Source organism: Acanthopagrus latus, chromosome 8 (genome assembly GCF_904848185.1).
Source record: "Acanthopagrus latus isolate v.2019 chromosome 8, fAcaLat1.1, whole genome shotgun sequence".
NCBI classification, from domain to species: Eukaryota; Metazoa; Chordata; class Actinopteri; order Spariformes; family Sparidae; genus Acanthopagrus; species Acanthopagrus latus.
Window position 1 is genome coordinate 17,489,672 of NC_051046.1, and position 15,767 is coordinate 17,505,438.

The following is a 15,767-nucleotide window of genomic DNA, read 5'->3' on the forward strand; positions in this document are numbered from 1 at the left end:
CATCAACAGAGTTTTTTAAGTTTTTAAAGCTATTTTTGATTTTAAGCATTCCTTATGTAAGCTGAATATACAGATGGTTTTCCGACTGTTTAGACTTGTTTTGTATGTTTAACTAATAAGACCGTTACTGTAAATCAGACTCATCTTTGTCCTCTTTAGACGTCTGAGCTGTGCTGGTTATCTGGCTGTTGAATGTTGAGTAAGTCAAGTCAAGTTGAAAGTGTACAATGAAAGAGTCAGAAAACCTTTTTGATCCACTAAAGAAAAGAGAGACTCAAACATTCATTTTTCTCAAAACTGTTTGACTATTTGCTGTACATTTCTTTTCTCATACTGTATATCGATGACTCCTTATTCTTCATTAGTTATATACTGAATATACAATAATCTCTTTTCAGTATTCATCTTCTATTGATCTAATATTTTTGTAGTGCTTTAAGAGCAGGAATATGTAAGTAGAGATTTTACAGATAGCACAGAGCTCAGGAAGTGATGTGTTTCGGGAGACTTGTGTATTTCCAGTGACATTATCTCTCACACATAGATGAAATAAAAAAAATACTGGTTCCCTCTTAAGGCCATCACATCCACATGTTAACAGTTTTTTTTTTTTTGTAGATATTCTGTTACTGAGTAAGATTTTTGGCCTTGATTAACGTCTCGAAATATATATATATATCATGTGTTGTGTCAAAGGTATATGTACATGTAACCACATTTAATTAGACTGATCAACTACAAAGTATGCCTGTTTGTGTGTGTGTGTGTGTGTGTGTGTGTGTGTGTGTGTGTGTGTGTGTGTGTGTGTGTGTGTGTGTGTGTGTGCAGGTGCCCATCACTCCACTCTGTCACTCATCTGAGTGACTGAGTTCCATCTCCATCCCCCATTTTTCATTATTTATTATTTCTGTCTCTCCCCATACATCATTTCATACGAGTCATGTGCTTTACCAGAGATTAAAGTGTAATGTGCCTATAAAAGTAATGGTAATACAAAGCAATGTTTAGATTCTGGAACAATGTCTGTTGCTGCAGGATGCCTCTAAGCTTGTTCTCGGCACTAATAGAAATAAAATTGTTCAAGCAACAAAACCTGCGTAAATTGTTTTATCAGTGACATTGTTGATCTGCTGTTGTTGACTTGGGCCAATTAAGAAATGTTTTAACGATCAGACACGTTGTGTCACTCGAAAGTGCAGAGATGTTCATGTTTTATTGCCTTTATGACTGTAACGTAACTCTTGCTCAGGTAGCAGAGCAGCAAACTTCCTCTTCAGCTGGATCAATATGCAGGAGCTCATTGGCATACACAGGAAAAGTGCAGGCAGCACATTTCTCCAGTGTTGGTCTGTCACTGCAGTGCAGTTTAAAATGTAACATGGAGTTTTAGTTGTTGCTGATCAAACTGGATATTTCTGTCCATATACACTCCTGCCGGACACAGTGGCTTCAAGTATTTTTAGTTACATGTACATTTTCCATCTAATTCTGTTGCATAATGTAAAGGGTCAGATTTACTGTGAAGTTGTTCAATCATGTTGAGTTAATGTGGATGATTTAAATAATTTATGGATGTTTGTATTCAATTTAATCAGTGTATGTTATTTAATGTATTCACATTGACTCAATGTGGTAGAAAAAAGGTTTGTGTTAAATGTGACACTTTACATTTGTTTAATAATATTAGTCACTGATTTAGGCACAAAAAAAAAATGTTTTGCTCATAACTTCTGCTCTAACATCTGTCAGATCAACCAGACAGACTTGAATTGGCTAACTTTACCTCTCATCATTAGATCTTTCAAATAAATTGACATTAATAAAACATATTCTCTTGTTTTTATTAGCTGATATTTTATTCATATTTGTTCTTTTGTTTCATGTTATTTCTGTTCGAATTCTTCTTTATGAACTTGTGTCTTTCTGTTTTATATTGCATGCTATCGTGCCCTTACCGTCTTTTGATTTGAAAAGGGCCACATAAAAAGAAAACTTTCCTATAATTCTAACCTGAAAATTGTAACAATTTGTACTGCTGCAGAACATTCTGTAAATGTTATTACTACATTATTACTACATGATATATAGTTTAAACCCATCAGCATAATATGACACTCTGCATGTGGTTGAATTAACTGTTATGTATTTGTATTTATATTTTATTTTACTTACGGGGTTGCAACAGTATGAGATTTTTATTGTACGATTACCATCTCAGAACATGCCACCAACCACATTATTACACAGTTACAATGACCCCTAAAAAACAGTGAAAACAGAAGGGCTTATTTAGTTGAACAAACACTTTGTCATGATTACACAAACTATTATGTCCTGACAGAAATGAAACTTGATATAAACTTGAATATATTTATACATATTTTGAATAGCATATGTGGTAAATAGCAAATGTATATGATACCTGATAACCATCAGTTTTCATTCCATGGTATACCTTCAAGCTGGTATTATGTACATGTTTGTTGTGTTGAAATGTAATGGAAATGGATGCAAAAACCAAACTCCAGAATAAGGGAATATAAATAGTCATATTGTAAATGTAGTAACTAGTTTTAACACTTTTATCTACAGTGAAGGGCGGAGATAAATGCAGGCAAAGAGAGGACAATAGAAACAAGAGACTGTTCCTTTAAGCAAAAGATATCTATAAGAATAAAGTTTCCAAGTAAAAGACACAACATCGTCTATCCTATATTTGGTTATTAATTGTGAAGAAAGCTCCCCATTTCTCCCAGAGAAACAACTTTATCTCAATCTTTTGTCATCTGCTTTTAAATAGATGTTTTAAGTGTGTTTGACCACCAGGTGGCGTCCGGGTGCAAACTGGCCCTCGAGCAGACCAGAAAAGTTCTTGCAGCCACTCGTCAGCATTTACAAGGTTCTCTCCATCCGTCATTCTTTCCAATGAATGCCCTTTTACTTTCAGTGTTTCTCTCAGCTTTCCTGCTCTCCTGTGTCGTCTGCTGGTGCCGCTGGCTCGCCGCTGGTCCATCTCGGCCCAGCCTGCAGGTTTCATAAGCTGCTTGGCACAGCTGTTCCTCCACATGTGTCTGCTTATGTCACCGTGCTGCAGTGGATGTCAACTCTCAAGTTGAAGGGAAGACAATAAGGGCAGTGTACGTCACTGCTGCTGACACCAAACCTGATTCAAAATGGGACCAAAAAAGTAAATATTCCGAAGAACGCGAATAAAACTCCTTCACAATAATGCTGATTGCCTCATTTCTGACTGATTCGGAAACCTACATTTAAACTAAAACAAATCATTTATAAGGTCAAAACAAAAGCTGCAGGCAAATTGTGTAGCTGTCATGCCTTTATAAGCTTGTAGTCGGAGGAGTTTTTTGCAACTTGGAGATGGACGTCATGTTCTGACGTTGAAGGATTGCTTGTGGAGTTCTAAATGTGAGCTTCACTACCAAAAATGCAAAACCCTGTAGAGACACAGAAGACATGATTTCCTTCTCCTGATACTAACTTGACACGACTCCGTCCTCTGCCACAGACATGCTTGGATGTTCCCTTGCAACCACAGGTCTTTTCGCCGGATCACCAATTTCTGCTCCAGATTCTTGTTTTGGAATGGAAACGTGTTACTTAATGCAGGACACCCCCTTTTGTACGCATTTGGCCTGTCAAGAGAGAATGAGCCGCTGATTGGCGGATGTTTTCCAACATCACTTTGGAGCAAACTGACTCCTCCTTTTCTCCCAAAAGACCAGAAGGAATGAAAACACACAAAGCAGGGAGGCGGAAGCATTTCTGAGATGCCATGAAGATAGACGCTTGAACTCTTAAACTGCGGAAATCCAGGACAAGACAAAGTGTTACATCTGATTGTCTTGTTTTGTATTAAACTGCTTTTAAAGTTTCAGATACAGCGCCAACGGAGGCTGCCAGGATCACAAAATATGTCAGTGTGTTTGCTCGAAATGTACCAAATCTGACAGATGTTTGAACTCATCTGTAACAAACTTATTTCATGAGCAAAGCACCGGGCAATTAAGTCAGCATTATTCCCAGCCCCAGAGCATCAGCTTGCTTGTTAACCTTCAATATGGGTCTGAGCCGCGTTGTGTTGACATTGGCTTCGGCTCTCAAAGGCAGGCTCCGAGTCGGCCTCAGAAGAAGAGACGTGCCTGTTTGCTTTGGACTTAACTCCACTGCATTATCTACAGACTCCATCAGCCCTCGACATGCAGTAAGTGGCATGCGAAGGGACAAGCCCTCCAAAGGTGGATGTGGGGTTTTTTTTTTGGTCCACGCTGTTCTCCAACTTCCTCTGACGTCTCTCGTGTCGTGCAGAAGTCACGGCCTGAAAATAAAACCACCTCTGATTGGTGCCGTCGGACCGAATCCTCCGCTGTGTCAACTTCGTTCTAATTGATGTGGCGCGCCGCAAGTTCCTGTTTGTTCTTATTTTGGCAACATGGCTGGCATTAAGCTGTGGGGCTGTTGCGGCGTAGTTTCTCAGGGATCACACGTCAGTCAAATCAGCGTGGGCAGTGCTGGGACGTCTCATTATTTGACTTTTTCAGCTAATGGGCCGCTGTGGGTTGCATTCATTTATTTGTTCCAATAAAAGCGCTGTCTCTGCTGTAAAACAAGACACTTTGGCAAGCAGAGCTGCAAAAGTAAAAGCTTTCATGGCACTCAGTGACTGCTGACATCAACTTGCACTGGGTGACCTGGTTAAACTGCTTTTAACCTGCATGCTGATGTGAACTGATATTGCTTATTCCATGAGAAAACCGGTTTAGCCAGAAGTTTAGAATTTCTTCTGAGCTATGCTGTACATTCATAGCCTACCTGTCATAAAGATAGAAGAACTAAAGTTATAACTTGTAAAATATAGTCAGAATTCAAAGGTAGTGCCAAAAACATGGGGGCCGCATATCACCAGAGTAACAGACAACTGCTGAGCTTTGCTAGCTGCCCTTGACTGTGGCTAGCTACTGTTAGCTCACGGTTCAGTTAGCAATTGAGCCACTGGACCCAGAGTTTGTCTGGACCAGGACTTTGGACCGTCATCAAAGGTCCCACTTAACATCGGTGTGTATTATTTTCTCATCTTACCCAATGAACTGAGACAGGAGATTGTGGAAAGACAAACCAATACTTTGTTATTGAGTTTGAATTTATGTCTAGTTTGAATGAAGTGTGTCAGTGATGAGTTAATGAGGCAGTTAAGCTCATCTCAGTACAGTAAAAGAGGAAAACTTGAATTCAGAAGGTGTATGGATATGTTTCTCTATTAAGTGAGGAAAACAGAAGAAAGAGTATTTGATTTCTTGACATATTGTGAGTTTATTTTGGACATTTCCTATGCAGACATTTGGCATAGTGTATGTCAGCTAGCTGAAAATACAGGGGCTATCAGACTATCACCTCTTGCAGGTACAAAGTGGTGTTATGCGACAGGACGGGCCGGGGCTAGCTGGTTAGCATGCTAACTTCAGCAACACTTCTCTGCAACACAGTAAATACACGTCTTTGACATAACGTCAGAGCTGTAGTTTACTTGCACTGTGTTGATAATGTTGCTGAAATTTTGGCTAGATGTTACATTACTCCTTTATGCCTCATATTAATAAACTTTGTTGGTATCCATCAAGTAAAATGCTTGAGATATTTTATTGATAAATGGTTAAAAATCAAGTAACAAATAAAATGCATCATATTAAAAACATTTCACTCCATTAAATAGCTCTGTTTTGGTTTTGGTTTTTGTTGTTTTCTCAAGAAATGTTTGTGCCTGTTCTGTGAAACTATCATCTGACATTCATGCTAACCACATGTAACACATGCAGCTGTCAGAGAAGGTTGGAGGTGGGTCCCCGGGGCCATATGTTGGGGTCAGGAGAGCACTGTAATGTGCTGGGCCGGGGCCAGAGTGAGAGTGAAGGCCCCGCTGCTGCAGCAATCGCTCCTGCAGAAAGAAAGGCCTCTCAGTCAGGGACACACACAGACAGCTGCATGAGCGATGCATGATTGAGGTTTTTGTTGTCAACTGTAGCCAACTGTACCGCAGCGCATCTGGGTGTGTTTTGTGGACTTTTCCTTGTAAATGCTCAGTTCACAGGAAAGGCAGTGAGTCACCGTCACCTTGGCCCTTCGTTTGCATTGCGGTAATTAAGAGTTATTGTTTTGCCAAAAGCGCCCACGCCAAGAGAAGCAGTGATGCAAAAATATTGCAGTGTCCGAAGCCACATGGCTGGAAGTTGCCCCAAGATGGTGCGATATGTAAGAAGTGGACACCTGTTAGACACATAGGGACACGGGATTTTATTTGATTTTTTTTTTTCTTTTTTCGTTTTGATAAGCCAGTCAGGTCATAAACATGTAATGTGAACGTTATATTACATGATTTGCAGACACATCATTATGGTACATAGGGCAATGACATGTAAAAATGTGAACATATCAAACGATGGCTGCAAACATTTTTTCCTTGCAACTGGGCTGAGGATTTAGAGGCCTCACATATTTCTGAATTGCCACAGCTGCTCTTTGTCTGCTTTGTCAAAAAAACAAAAATCCACTTAAAGAGCACACAGTTCTCTTGAGCCAAAACACTTACAGCCACCAATCAAACCTGCTGGGAAGTAATTTGGCACTCAAAATACAGATTTTTAGGTTGAGTGTCATTTTGAAAGTCAGTGTGGGGAATGGAAGATTTATAATATGTCACGCCCGACGCCAGATGTAGCTGCACCCTGTTGAGTATTTCATGAAGCAGGATTAGCAGTGATCTGACTAATTCTGATTAATTGTTCCTTAAGCCTGGATATCAGCATGTTGCTTAATAAATGTCTTGTAGCAGTATTGATGTCTCACCGTTAGGAATTTGTTCCAAGTGACTTTCAGTCACATCGTTTTACAGTCTTTGGTACTATCCTACGGATTGTGTGATACCTGCAGACACATCTTGGGCAAAACTGTCTTTTCACAGCGTTAAATAACACATTAAGAAGAGTAAGAAGAAAGAGATGACTTAGGAAATATATAGGCAAGCTAATGAGACACCCTCAAGGCTTCAGGTTATGTTGTATCATTGCTGTGAAAACCCTGGAAACTGTAGCTTGAATGCCTCCCTGCAACCATTAACGACATCTGCAGGCTACATTCCACTCACAGCAGGCAACTTATACCATGTAATTACATTATACATTAACTCTTTGTAGGATGGCTCTTACACACCGAACCCTACCATCAAGGAAACATGTGCATTGTTCAGTCCTAATGATGTCCCGATTTAACTGATCTCAGACTCAGGGTTAGCTTAGCTTGGCTCTCTCCTCAGAGGTGTGCTGATTAACCTTCCTTTAAAAAAGTCTGCGCAAGAAAACATGCTGACAATTAATTTTGGAATTCTTCAATGGAAAGGTTTTGGGGAAACATTTCCTTATTGGCTCTTTGAAGCTCTGTTGGAAGGTTTTGCGATCCCACATTTCTTTGCATAAACAGACAAAATTAACCCCATACCTTCAGCTGTACAAAGCTTTACTGTCTTTCGAGTCCTTTTTGGGTTGCTGTTTTTTGTGCTTTTTTGCTCACCTCGTCCTGTTAGTTAGCCCTTTTTTGTTTCTCCTCATGTCTCATTGTCTTATACTTTCTATTTATATGTTGACGCTAACCTCTTGTCTGCTCTCAGGTCCTGCACTCCCTGCCCGTGTGTGTTTCCCCTTCTGTGTGATTACCTGCCCCGCCCTAATGTGTTGCACCTGTGTCTAATTGTCACCTTCCGTCTATGCCAGTTCCTCTTGTTCCGCAATGACACTTTACTGGCGGGCCTTGGTTACCGACTGCTGATTCTTGTACCTCTGCCCTGTTTATAAACCCTCCCTGCATCAACCTGGTTTTCATTAAAGGAATGATTGTTGAACTTTTTAGCACCGTGTCTGAGTCTTCATTCTAGTACAATTCTGTGCGCCAGTGTTTGCTAGCTTTTTCAGCCTGCAGCAGCTGTGTTTTTGTTTCCCTCTTTACGCAACTCAAAGGTTGTTCTGGTGCGCCATTTACCTCAGTTGGTAGAGCGGGTGTCCCATGTACAGAGGCTTTGTCCTCACTGCAGCAGACCCATGGTTAGACTGTCGGCCTGGGTCCCTTTGCTGCATGTCACTCACCCTCTCGCTGATCTTGTTTCCTATCCAAGTCTTCAGCTATCATATCAATAAAAGCTAAAAATGCCAAAAAATACTTGAAAAAAAAAAACAGAAAAAAAAACTGCAGAGCACAAAAGTTAGCAACAAGCTGGTGAATATAGTGCAGCATTAAGCAGCATTGGTTTCACTTTCGGGTGGGCACACACACACAACTCAGAATAAATGATGACATTGCTCCATATCTGCTAATTTTTTAAATACAATTATTAGTTTTTTGCTGTATCTATTTAAAAGGTGATAATATGTCAGTGGTGTGTTTACAGCTTGTTTCTGCTGCCCCCAAGAGGAATAAATGAATAATTGCAGGTTCAAATGAAAAGCCCATACTGTAAAAGTCAATAGTTAATGTCGTCTTTGTTTAATATGTACCAAAACACAAACATGTAGTGGTTTTACTTTGTGAGAACTTTTTCTTGGGCAGCTGCAGTGAGTTTATTGAGTCCAACTACAAGATTCTAGGAAGTGTGTCACTAAAGATCCCCTAATTCCACGGAAAGTATGGACAAAGTCTGTAAATTGTGATGGATGTTTGGGTAATTATTTTACAGTTTATTCATTCTCATTTTCTATACCAAAGAAGTTTTGCTGCTCGTGTTCACAGACCTTACTGAAGATCTCTGTGAGTGTCGTTGCATTTTTGGGCTACGGTTGGGAAAGATGGGCAATGAGATCTAAGCTGTAATAAACTGGAATTATCCTTAAAACAACAAAAATCCAAATTCCTGGAAAAAGACAGTCGGTCGGAGAGTCTCATCCTCAGATCGTCAAACACTGACTCTTTGGGTTGACACCAGTCCAGAGCATCTGTGTTTGACGAGATGAGACCCTACAATTTTGTTGCTTTCAGGGGTCAAAATAAGGGTTCCCAACCCAACATCATAAATATCAAGAGTGATAATTAACTTCTAGTCCAGTTCACCCCTTGTGTGCTCCGCTCTCTGTCTTGGTGACTGATGGTTTCTCGTGAATGATATGGTTTACAAGCAAATTATGTAACTACGGCCTTTTGCCACCGAGACAGTACAACGATTTTCTTGTGATTTTTTTTTAACCTGACACGACTCACTCCTCAGCTCGCCACCGAGCCCCACTCGCAAGCTGCCTGGACACCAGCTTGCCTCCAAAGTCACCGTGCGGCTCATTTGGTTTTGTGGCCTGACCGGCGGAGCAGATGATTCCTCGCGTCCAGCCCTGAGAGAGACTTTAAACCTCACCTCCTCTGTGAGAAATGCACTGTGGTCACCCTGCTTTGTTACTCCCACTGGCTGGAACACTATTGTCATGGAAATCTCTGTTGTGTTTTGCTTGTGTGTGTGTGTGTGTGTGTGTGTGTAATACCCTGCAGTGGGGTGGGACAGACTACAGAGTGAGCCAAGAACAACACAGCGCTGGTTTAATATTGCCTCCCACCCTCCTTTCATCCCTCATCCCTCCCCCCATTGCACCTCTTCTCTCTCCTTCACCACTCAACCTCCATCCTTGCCAACCCCTCATCCGTCCTAATGCCCTCCAAAACCGTGAACAGAGGCCATGAGTCTGGACTGGGCAGGAAATCACCAGGGTGGACCCGGTGAGCACTCCCTCCAGGGTTTATTGTGTCACTACATGAAGCAGGGAAACAAATTGCATCAGTTTAAATACACACATGTGTAAAAAAAAAAAAAAAAATGCCAAACAGGTTTTGATTTCTTTCTTTTCTTTGGAGAACATGACAAATACTCCATGCAGCAATGATGTTCTGCCTGTTGGCAGTTGTTTTTACAATTCGACAAAGTTTCGGTCCTTGTGATTTTAATGAGGTGGGTCTTTGATTATGGCAAAAAAGTTGTGCAAGTCCTCCCTGTTGATTTTGGAGAATGAAGGCACCAAACTGTAACATGACCAGAGGAAGTGTGGTCCTGAGGTGGTCTTGAAGGTGTACGTGCCGGGTGAGGCGGTGGTCAGACCAGGGCGGGACGGGGCTCAGCACACAGAGACGTGGTATGCAGGACCTGATGGGGAAGTTGTTTTAAGGAAGAGCCCTTCTGGAAATTCACTCAGAGCTGTCTGCCACTGCTGCTTTTCATCACCGACGTTGTTATACGGGCCACCACATAACAATTTGAGTCAGTACAGTGGATGGAAAAGAACAGAGTTCTTCAATAACACTCAAGAGCACTTTACAATGTGTGCTGCATGTCAGTTTACCAAATGAAATGTGCTTTAAAGCAGCGATAATTGAAAAAATCTTCCACATTCCTGACACATGATGTACTTTGAAGCAGCCATAATTGATTGTTTTGGGCTATCACAACACAGATCAAGTTGACATGGAGACTTACTTGTACATATGGTAAGTTGTGTTTCTGGCAAACTGACAACCACCAGTATTAATGTTAGTTAGGTATGTTTCTACAACAGATATGTTGAAACTGGACTTTAATGTATGTCACAACTGTTTGTTTAGGTTGACCTTTCTATTCGTCTCTTGTGACAACATTGCTGCTTGGTTTAGGCCCCAGAACACTTGGTTAGGTTTAGGAAAACATCACGGTTCAATTAAAATACCTGTTTTGGTCGACACAAACATCAACGGGGATGGTCCGACAGCCCCAGCACACCACGTCTGATTTCAACAGAAGCTCGCTCTTTTTCACACCCACCCAGATCTCAGCCATTCTCTCTGTCCATCCTGTGAGCGCCACTAGTGCCTGGACTCCATCAGGGGATCTTCTTAACTGTGCACATGCCAATAAATACTTGTTAACTCTTGCTAAGTCTTTGCTGATTTAAATCTTACAAGAGGGGAAAGATATTTTATAAGAAAAAGTCAAGAATGTGTCTGTTAATCAGCTCTTGAGTAAATAATCCATATCTGAAGGACAGAAGTCGAAAGTGAAAGTGAGGGGGAAAACGAAAGAGTTTGGAGCGTTACTGTAAACTGAAGAATGTAAAACAGTGGGTGGACAGCATGAGACATCGATGACTGCATTGTCACCCATGTTTTCAACACTAGCAAACTGTTACCACATGTTCTTCAGATTCAGACCGAACGTAATAGCAGCAACTGTTTTGCCACATTAGTGCATCATGGGAAGCGCCGGGTCAGTCCATCATTTTACGTATTAACACGACTGTAAGAGCTCTCTGGACGTGTCAGCCACTGGGAATGTGACTTGTTTACAAAGTGGGTGGATGTTTTCTCCGCTCTTTTCTGGAACATTCACTGGGATCTGTCTAATTGCTGGTGATATCTGCTCACAGTTTAGTCTCTAACCATCCCGGAATGCTTGAGGGAGCACGGGGAAGAAAGAATCACAGAGCTGCCTGTAGGGGAAAAGCGTTGGCACGCCTCCACAGCCGAACAAACGGGGCAGAGCTCCTTTTTTACTTTTTTCTTATCTTCTTCCCTTTGCTCTGTGTTTGAGCTCTGACATTTGCACAGGGCGTGATGGAGGCAGATTAACCACGTCCGCGTATACACTCCTGCAATGTAGGCCACATTCTTACTTGCGCACGGATTGATAATGCTATCTCGGGACTGGTGTTTTAGATTTCACCTTTGAAGTGTCATTGGCCTGCTTATTAAACTGTCATGGGAATTATAAAGAGGTATTATGCAGTTCTGGGCTGGGTTTTCTTCAAGTTTCTGGGTGTAAATCCTAATAACATTAACCAGTGGAATATTTGAAACTTTTCCATCCGTTAAGAAGACGGCCCCAAAATGAGCACAAAGCCTGAAAAAATAGCTCTCAGATGCTCGAAATCAAGGCTCTGCATTTTTCTCTTTCATCATCGAATGGTAACACAAAAGGGAAGAGCGTCTCATGTGATGCTCATGGCACAGGCGTTCCTTATGATGCATTTGGACCGACCGGCTGCCTGAATGAAGCTGACTGGCCATGTCTGACTTTGTGTTCGGTGATGGAAGATTATTCTTTGAGGGGACAAGTGAAATTTTCTTCCAACATTAAAAGACTCCCCCATTTTTATAACTGAGTCACACTCTTACTTTGACGCTGTGGTTGGTCGAAGTAAAAGCTCACTAAACATGAGTGATGTCGCACTGCATTGAGTCCTCTGAACCAAAACATACTGTACATCAGGGAGCAGTGAATCACAGCGGTGCACGGGCGTCTGTGTTGTTGGAATAAAAACCTTTTAATCACGCTTGGCTGTATACGTTCTTCAGTCTGATGTTAGTTTTCCAATGTTGACGTTTGCTCTGTCCATTTCACGGACAGATTAGACCGTCCCAGGGGCGATTGGGGGGGCGGGGGACTTTGGTTTGAGACAGCCTGACCAAACTGGATGGCTGGAACTGTCAGAATTATCACCGGTCATTCCTGTGTCTGTTTTTTCTTTTCCTTGTGCAACCAAAACATAGCTGCAGGCGTTCACTGATCGATGTCAGGGATCTGATGATTGCTTTTGGCAGGTCACTTCAATTTTTGAATTTCGTAACTCTTTTTCTGGCCTGTTCGAAAAGCAAAACATTCTTCCCGCTTAGTGCTTGAATACGCTGCAGAACAAAACGATGCAAGTAATAAACAATCTCCTGCAAGTCGTTACAGTTATAAAAAGAAAGCTGATTGTTTGATCATCAACACATGATTTTAAATTATGATTGTACACTGGTATCATTATAGCTTCAGCACAACTTTGCTGTGTTTTTTTCTGTCCATTTCCTGTCGTTCCTGATACTGCCTATCCAAAAGGTATCGTGACCGCTTCCAGTTCCGCCTAAGCTGCAAGCACTGAACCTTCACGAGGTCTGCAGACCTGCAGGGCTAAAAAGCATAAAGTTCAAATGCTTTACTGATTTCACAGTTAGTTATCCCCTAAACCCAAAAACGTCAAACTCCATGAGTGCATACGGGGAGATACTGGAACTGCAGACTTTTTTAACAGCAGATACTGAACAGGGACAGTTCACCCTAAAACCATCCCCACCTACTTTATCATCGCACAGAAGGAAATTCTTCTGAAGGACGAGAGGCTCTTGCTCATGACAGCGGGGGATGTAGTGGCATCCTCCTCGACTCAGCTGTAACGTTAGCTAACAATGGTTGGTGAGATGGCAGTATTGGTTAGCCGTAAACTAATTTTGTTTAAAAAGCGCACGGTCACACCAGAGTTGAATATCCGGCTTCACTGCCATTCTGTGGGGATCTTTGGTGGCAAAGAAAAAATGATATCTAGTGGCACGTGGAGTTTCCCATTGGGAAACTTTGACCACCAAAGTTGCAGTTGTGTGTACTCGACCCCACAAACAGATTACAAACCAGCAAACTGAGCTCTGCAGTCTGTGCATGGGGTTGCTCAAAACAAGGGTCTCTGGATCATCTGGAGTAACCAGGCCATGGTTTAAGGACAGAGACATTTGTGTACAGTTTGTTAATTGTATTTGAGCACCGCAAGCTAAGTGCTATCTAGTTCCATTATATTTGAGAGGATGGATCTAGATGGATCAATACTAACCGACCGTTTATGTGAACCAGAGCCATTATTGATGTTGTCAGCTACACATGTGCTTTTCTATGCTATGACAAGCCAAAACGCTCTGTTGCTGTGTTGAAGGTCTGTTCCCCGGTCGTGTGATCATCAAAAACACTCCTCTGCCTTCATGCTTTTCTTGCCGGCTTGATAATTAATTAGCTCTTCCTGTTACTGGCTCTCTGCTCCCCTTTTGAATGTACTTACTTTCACTGACTGCTTGCTTGACAGCGGTTTCAGCCTTGAACCAGAACCAAGATACGTTGGAGGGAAATTCCTGAAGTCTTCGACCTTGGTCACTGCAAATGATAGACTGCATAACAAATAGTTAAACGTTACTTCAAGCAGTGCTCGGATGGAAGAAAAAGCCCTTACTTGCATGAATTTGCCAGCTGGAGTTTGTGCTTTCAGCTTTATTCGCCGCAAAAAGCCAGCGAGCCAGCTGTGCAGACACTGGTTGCGGCTGGCTAGCAACGTGTGCATTGACTCACTGAGCTTTGAGACTGCACAAGCTTAACTCCTTCAGATCGCTCTGCATTTTCCTTGTCTCTATGCTCATCAGATGGTGTCACCAAAGGATTAGCGCCGTTGTTTCTGTAAAGTTTAAAGGACCAAACTTGCTTCAGTGTTGCACTTGTCACTGTTCACATTCTCTCGCATCTTTTTACAGAACTTATATGTCATCGCTCCGTGTCTTTAATGGTACCTCCATCAATTTCACACTTTAAAAGTAACATGAAGGCTTTTTTGGCTGTGGAAGAAGCTGCATATAATCTGATAAAGTTGCATTGTGGGTATTGTAGGCGCTAGGGTTTGAAATGTCATTTTAGAAATTATGTATTTTTGGTTCTTCTGAATCAATTTGATCATTTGTTTTTAAATTGTCCATAATGAGTCCAACACTGTTTTGGGAGTGCAAGGTTAGACCAGTGGAGTGATCTGCAAAACCTCTTACATTACCCATAATGCAATTTAGCCACTGGTTGACATTAATGGGGGCACTTTCAATAAGTTTACACGCAGCTTCCTCTGGAGCCAGAACTCTTTCACATATGCTGTAGTACTCCACTGTAAACACACTTTAATATGTTCATGTGGTATTTATACTTTTGACCCATTTTCAACAGATTTTGAATAAAGTGGTGGCTTAAGCTTGTGTGTATGCTAGATTAGTAGAACCGAACACAAAAAGATGATCTTTCAGAATTCCTAAAAGTCAGCTGCCAGGATGCACAGTGTTGTTTACCTCACCTGTCACTGTGCAATAAACAGAGACTCCAGTTGCAACTAATCAGTCGATAACAGCTACAGGGATTTCTCCATAACAGAGCTAATGAGTACAATATCATGACTTACAGTCACCCTGAACTGATAAGACTTTTAAAATGACCTTTTAAGATACTTGTCTCCGTTGTTATAAAGTGGTCTTGTGTCTTTATGAGGCTCTTGGACACTGACAGCACTGAGTTTCGATGTGAAACAGAGGAAGAACAGGATGTGTATATGTGTTAAGTTGTCTACAGTGAAGCTCAATCATTGTCACGAAACTCATCTGAGTTTCCAATAAAACGCCGGGAACGCCCAGACGGAGAGCAAATGGCAGTTATTAATGAACGAGGGGGAGAGATCTCAGCGAGGAGGCTTTTGGATCGGACAGTGAGATAATGGTTTTCTGCGGCTTTTGTTTCCCAAAGCAGGAATGTTGTTTACAGGGGCTGGACAGAGTCTCAGGAATGCAGACTGTGTTCTGAGGAAATGGCTGTTGTCTCTGGAGAGAACTTCTCTAGACCCGGACCCAGAGGGGGAGAGGTGGCCAGGGAACGCAGCTTCATGTGAACAACAGGGAGCTACTATTCCTTTCGCGTGAGCAGATAACGTGATGACACAGTAGTTATACCTGTGTGTTTACGCACGGCCAGAAAACACTCCATCAGAGTGTTTACGCCTGGGAATCGCTTGAGCTCGGTCTGACGTGCGAGCAACCTGTGTGAATATCCGGTTTATTTGAGAAAAGGTTTGTGTTTGTTTTTAAGTGCAGATGACAACTGCCAATCATGTGTTGCTCAGCTGACCTGGATGGATCAGAGCGGTGCTCTTTGCCCCGTG

General features: G+C 41.8%; 1 long non-coding RNA gene across 1 annotated transcript; it reads right to left on the reverse strand.

Annotated features, from left to right (window-relative positions):
- Positions 1-5,575: 5,575 nt before the first annotated feature.
- Positions 5,576-8,314, reverse strand: LOC119024736. Its single transcript, XR_005076584.1, has 3 exons — positions 7,579-8,314; positions 6,048-6,279; positions 5,576-5,950 (listed from the first exon to the last, which is right to left on the reverse strand). It is a non-coding gene; the product is annotated as an uncharacterized LOC119024736 (long non-coding RNA).
- Positions 8,315-15,767: the final 7,453 nt, after the last annotated feature.